This window comes from Triticum dicoccoides, chromosome 7B, assembly GCF_002162155.2.
Source record: "Triticum dicoccoides isolate Atlit2015 ecotype Zavitan chromosome 7B, WEW_v2.0, whole genome shotgun sequence".
NCBI lineage: Eukaryota > Viridiplantae > Streptophyta > Magnoliopsida > Poales > Poaceae > Triticum > Triticum dicoccoides.
The window spans coordinates 462,710,247-462,717,313 of record NC_041393.1 but is presented as its reverse complement, the minus strand read 5'-3'; positions in this window follow the sequence as shown (position 1 = coordinate 462,717,313).

The window sequence follows — 7,067 nt, the reverse complement described above, 5'->3', positions numbered from 1 at the left end:
CTATATAAAGGAGGGGGGATGGAGGGCAGCCGCACCCTGTGTCTTGGCGCCTCCCTCCCCCTGCTACACCTCTTCCTCCTCCCGCAATAGCTTGGCGAAGCCTTGCCGGAGTTCTGCTGCATCCACCACCACGCCGTCGTGCTGCTAGATCTTCATCAACCTCTCCTTCCCCCTTGCTGGATCAAGACGGAGGAGACGTCACGCTGACCGTACGTGTGTTGAACGCGGAGGTGCCGTCCGTTCGGTGCTAGGATCTCCGGTGATAGGATCACGACGAGAACGACTACCTCAACCCCGTTCTCTTGAACGCTTCCGCACGCAATCTACAAGTGGTATGTAGATGCATCTCTCTCCTATCACTCATTGCTTATATGAACTCATAGATGGATCTTGGTGAAACCGTAGGAATTTTTTTTATTTTCTGCAACGGTCCCCAACACAAGTATCCGTGGGTATGATTATATGATATGCATCACACAATCTCAGATTCATCTATTCAACCAACACAAAGTACTTCAAAGACACTACAAAAAATACACTTCCGTGATGATACGTGTTTGTCATAGTAGGTCGCATTTTTTGTCATGCATGTACATCCATGAAGATTTTATGACAGAATCAAGATAGTCATACCTGTGCTCTCGTAGAAGTGTTCCATGACATTACCAAAATTATCATCACGGAAGTGTCCACTTCCATGACGATAAATCGCGCGTCACAGAAGTGCTTTCGTCAAGGGTGACCGGCACGTGGCATCCACCGTAATGGAACGCCGTTAAGCTATTGGGTCAGATTTTGGATCTGATAACCCGTTAACAGCCCCGACCAATGGGGATTTTCCACATGTAAAATCATCATTGGCTGGAGGAAACACGTGTCGGCTCACCGTTGGGACAGATGTCATCCGCTCATTGGATAGAAGGCGCCTATGATACGGCGACACGTGGCATGGCCCAACAGAGGCCCATTCCTGTGAAAAGGCCGGCCCGTTTGACTTGGTCAAAAGGTGGCGGGACAGCCCACGGAAAGCCTGTTAATGGCTTGTTCGCATATAGCCCATTTACAACCCGCTAACCCAGGGCCCGTTACGCCCTATCCGAATTAGGCCCAGTAGCGTCATCTGGGCCGTCCAATATAAATCCAGCCCATTTTAACTTCCGGCCCATGTGTGGCCCATGACTTCTTTCGGCCCATATGAGGCCCTTTGTAACTCTTGGCCCATTAACGGCCCGTGGTGAAACTGGCCCGTAATGAACAGTGTATCACTTTATACCCATTAACGGCCCGTTATTCCATTGGGCCATTTCTAGCCCAAGTTATCTTTCGGCCTTCTCAGGGCCCATTGATTCTTGGGCTCATTTGCAGCATTCGGTTACATACGGCCCGTTACTGTCATTTTCTGCTCCTGGGCCAAATTCAGCCCGTCACTACAGTCGGCCCGTTTGCGGGCCGTTAATACGTTGGACCGTTTTCATGTAAAAAAACCATTGGGCTGTTTTCATAGAGTTATCAAATACGACCCGTTAAGGTCCACGAATAGTATGGCCCATGATTGGCGAAATGATGATACACCCCATAGAAGGCCCATGGATCCTACGACCCGTATGAGGCCCATGGATAGTACGGCCCGTAGAAGGCCCATGGATCGTATGGCCCGTAGAAGGCCCATGGACCCTACGACCCATAGAAGGCCCATGAATCCCAAGGCCCTTATAGAAGGCCAATGGATCCTATGGCCCGTATAGAAGGCCAATGGATCCTACGGCTGGAAGAAGGCCCATGGATCATACGGCCCGCAGGAGGCCCATGGTTACAATAGTCCGTGTGTTGCCATGATTATTTTGGCCTAGTTACCAAAAATAGGCTATTGTGGCCACTAGAAAAACACATAAAAAGAACTGCAGTGACTACAAGCAAACAACTAAACAAGACAATAAGGAAATAAATAAGCAAGCAATTAACGCTAGCCTATTACCGCTATTACACATATTACATCCACTGGGCATCAAAGTTCGCCACCAGTGCAAATATAGGGAACACAGCAGCATATTACATACACTGGCCGTCAAAATTGGCCACCAGTGCAAATAAACGTGGCAGCAAAACAAGAGCATAACTAAAACAACTTCAGAAGAGCTCAAGAAATGTTATCATGGGTATCCACCATGATGGCAATATGCTTAGCAAGCTTATTAGCTTTGTCCTGTTAGGTGCTAAAATCCTCCAACGCTTGCTGTTGCACCAGAAAGTATGCATCTGAATGCTCCAGGGACTTCCGCAGTCCTTCCGCTTCTTGTCGTAGCACAACTGATTGATGTCTTTCAGCTTGTAGTTGAGACTCAAGAAACCGAACTGATTCAGACAGTGAGTTTGAATAGCTTGTGCAAGCGGTAGTGGCCAGTAACTCGAACACTAAACCAAGACAAGACTTTGGGGTTGTCTTGTTGTCTTCAAGATAGTCTTCCTTAGCTGTTTTATCAGCTTTGTTGGAGACCAACAAGGATGTGTCACTATCCTGAACCTTATCTGCATTACTTCCTTTACCATTGCTTAATAAGACACTCTTCCCCAATATTCTGTCAGCATTCTAGAAGAAGAAACAAGCAGACACATAACAAGTTTAGCATGTACTAGTTTATGAAACTCATTTTGGTGAACCAGTTCATTAGTAAGGTGGACATGATTAAACTACCAAGTCTTCTATTGCCAAGTACTAGTACATAATAAAAACATCAAACAAACATATATCTATGTCCTATGGTCACTGCATTGTCTTGCCAAATCAAAATAGAGACACAGTTCAAATCATACCAGTTAAAGACAAAGCAGTAGTGAAAGAATACAAAGCATGGGAAACTACACGACACAACAAGATTTCAGATGGGTACCACGGGTCTACATGTACAACAACACTACTGGCTCTGTTGTGATGCTAGTAATGTGCATGATATGAAAGTCAACTATATACACAATTGAAATTGAAATCAACAGAGCTATTGATAAGAGCAAACCTGTTAAAGAAAGATGCATGAACATACCTGCTATGCCATTGGAGTTTCGATTGGATCCTTCAATTTAAAAATAAGTTTGTATGAGTAAATACAGTGATACAAGAGCAAAGCAATCATAGTTAAAAAAGGCGCGCCTAAGCGAGCGCTTAAGCGCGCCTAGGCTCTAGGCGTTGGCAAAACGCATTGCGCATAATTACGCTTAATCTGTGCATAACTGCGCATAAGCATGCACTTTTGTCATTAAAGCGCAAGGCGATGGCAAAACGCACAATTAACGCCTAGCGCTTTTTTTGAACTATGATAGCAATGGAATCTTAAATTAGAACAGTTGTTCTTCATGTTTAGGCATTTGTTCTACATGAACAGAGTACAGTAAGACGCAAGAATATAATACTTAAAAATAGAAAATGAGCTCATAGACCTTACCACATTCTTGGTTCGAGACCAGTACAGAACAAGGCTTCCCAGTCATCGTCCAGTAAATGTGTCTCAGGAGAACGTAAGGGAATTTGATGAGTTTCTTTGCCGGTGAAGTACGTTTTCTTCAGGTAATTCCGATACTGCCACCAAGCATTCTTGAAGATAGCAGAGGTATTAGCACAGGTTACCTCATCCTGACTTTCCAAATTGGTCCTTCTCTATAGAGAAAAATGGGAAAATTTGTTGTATTATAACCATCATGGAGGTAGGATGTATGGGACGAAGCAAAGTAATTGCCATGAATAACATTACTTACACATAACTCCTGGACAAACACCTGCAACTGGCATTTTCCTTCATTTTCAGTATAATATTTCCAAGATGGGAAGATACACACATACGATTTAACAACATCAAATGCGATAGATGTTAAACTACGACTAGCTGGTTGTGCTTCCTCCACAGGAATAGGCATACTAACTGGTGGAGTTGGGGTTCGCCGTGATAGTACTGGCCCTTTGGGCACTCGAGCTGCCGTACTAACTGCTCTTGTTTGGGAGCTCTGTGGTGGAGATGATGCTGTGTCAACAGGAACTGGGTTACTATCGGCTGGGGTTGGGGTTAGATTGGGTGAAGCTAGTTCTCTGTCCATCACAGTAGGGGTACAATCTGCGAGAGTTTGGGTTATGTGTGGTAGGGCTGGTTCTTGTGCATGTACAACCGGGGTGCTATCTCCACCAAGAGGTAGCACTATTTTATTTGAAGACCGTGCTTTTAGTCCACTAGATACTGGCATCACCCACTCCAATTCAAATGGCTGATAAACATGAAACATAGTTGAATGTACAGACATTGTATGAGAACAGATGCAATAGATAGTGTGGAAAAAAGAGGGCATGAAATAGTTGACATGTATATTGTTTAACTAAAACGGATAGCATGACATAATTTCACATATATGATGTCTATCTAAACTGGATAGGATAGCATAACATAATTCAAAGATATGATGAATAACTAAACAGGATCGCATGACATAATTCACCTACATGTTATCTAAGTAATCAGGATCGCATCATTTAATTCACATATGTGATTTATATGCTAAATAGAGGGCATTCGATATAATGTCTGAACTAAGAACATGGTGTTGAATATTGTGTATATGATGTCTAAACTATGCAATGCAAGACACCATATGCATGATATGAGCAGTATAACCATGCCAAGTTAGAGCATACACCTCAGTGGGGGAATAGGACTGGTCATCTATCTCTAAATCCATCTCTGAGGAGCTATCGGGACCCAGCAAGAGATCTGCTTCGACAGGTAGCACTGTCTGCTCTGAAGGCCTTGTTTTCACTCCAGATTTTTCCATCTCCCACCCAAATGGCTGATTCACAGGAAGGGTAGTTTAATATACAAATATTGTCGACAAATGGAAATGTAATGAAGAAAAGGATGGGCAAGATATCATTCAAATATATGATGCCTGGTTAAACAGGATGGCATTGCACATTTCACATATATTATGGCTGGCTAAAAGACATGAGACTGCATTCCCATATTTGATATAGGAACTAAATAGGTGGCATTACAGAACATGTCTAAACTAAGCAGATGACATATATGGTGTCAAAAGTAGGCACTGCAAGGCAACATATGCATGATATGACTAACATCATCATGCCAAGGTAGAGCAAACACCTTGGGGGGGGGGGTAAATAGGAGTGGTCAGCAGCGTCTAAATCCAGCTCAGAACAGATATCTTCCTCTGGATTACAATCTGGAGAGGGGTGGGAAGGGTTTGCCATTGAACCCAGCATGGAGCGATCTCTGCATGACATTGTATTGCCGCGCAAAACTCTTCTCTTTTTCTCTACATGTTCAGCATGACTGTGTACAATATTTGACATGCATACGAAAAAATATATGGTGCGATTATGTAAGGCATGCAGAAATTTAGAGTGATGGTAACAACCAGTGGATGGATCCAAAAATAATGATAGCAGACTGATGATTGCTTTAAATTAATAAAAAGACAGATGATGATTGCTTTACTATTTGTTTCCCACCCAAGATGAACAACATAGACATACCCTAGGTGAACCAGATATTAGGCAGACATACTAATCATTGCTGCCTCGATATGTGCCCCACAACTAATTTAGAACTCAAGTTTGAACATTAATTTGGACCTGACTTGGGAGTCCAAGAGCTGAACAGGATGATAAAGTAGCAGGTAAGTTTAAGCAATGCATAACATAAGCAGAAACAAAAGAGTGCGACCTCTATAGTGGACCCGTGTACTCCTCAGATTCATCTGCTGAGTCGATGAAGGTGATGCCGTTGCGGTGGGTGCTGGCGACAGGGAAGGAGATCTGAGGCGGTGAAAGACGGTCAGGAGTCGTGATGTCTAGTTTGGTGGATGCTTCTATCGATGGAGCATCTCAGGTGAGGTGGACGACGTCGCGGCAGGAGCAGGACAAACCACACAAAGTTCCCTTCGACACGTACCTGTAACTGAAGTAATTCTGTAAGGGCTCATTTGGCTTGCATGAGTCTTAAAACGCAGGGATAGGAAAAACACCGGAATAGGATAGGAAAATGCTCATGGTAAACAGAGCATTTGTAAACACAGGATTTCTATCAACTTGGGTGTTTGGTTTACAGGAATCGGAAGAGCATAGGAATGCAAAGAAACATGGCCAAAATAAAGTGAAACCATATGAAAGCGTGTACAGTTAGAATGTTATTCTAGCCCTAATGCACTTGGTCTTGTTTTCATGCATAGGATTTTGAAAAGTAGGTCTAGGTGGATGTTTCACTTCATTCCTTTCAACAAAATGCATGAATAATTGAATAGTAGAGTGCCATTGGAAAATTCCCTATTGCTATGTTTTTCCGTTGAACCAAAATAGCCCTAATGGATCGACGTGAATGTATAGTAATAAGTGATGCAACAAGTGTACAACCTCTTTGTCGTAGCCATGTCGACCTCAGCATCATTGGGTTGGTCGCTGAAGCAGTTGAGGCAGAGGTGGCTGTCGGAGGTGTGGAGGAAGATCTGAGGAATCTGTAGACGGCGTCCAGGGCACTGCTCTCTTGTGATGGATCGTTCTGTCGTTGGAGCAGCTCCGGTGAGCCATAAGATGTCAAGGCTGAAGCAGCACAAGACAGACATCGTCAATCTCAAGTGGGATTCTAATAGCATCTCCAATAGATGATGTAAAATGGATGTAAAATTTACATCACCAAAAACCACCTGACTACAACAGATGAGGTAAAAACTATTGACTCTGAATTTAACTGTCGAAACTGAAATTTACTGTGGAATCTGAATGCTACTGTCGAAACTGAACGCAATGGTAGCAGAGAGGCACTTGACATGTAGTTTAGGGAGGGCCTGCAGTTCATCTTCAACCTGCACGCCCCTGAGCCGCCAGCCACCACCGGCCGAACCGCCAGCCCTAGCGCCACCTCGCCACCCCGAAACAACTCCCCACCGCCGCCCCGGCCAGCCCTCTAGGCCCCCCGCCCCACCCTAAACCCTAAGATAGATAGCAGGGTACCTCTCCGGCGAGCCCCCATCCCTGCTGCGGGTGGTTCTTCCTTAACTCCGGCGAGCCCCCCCCC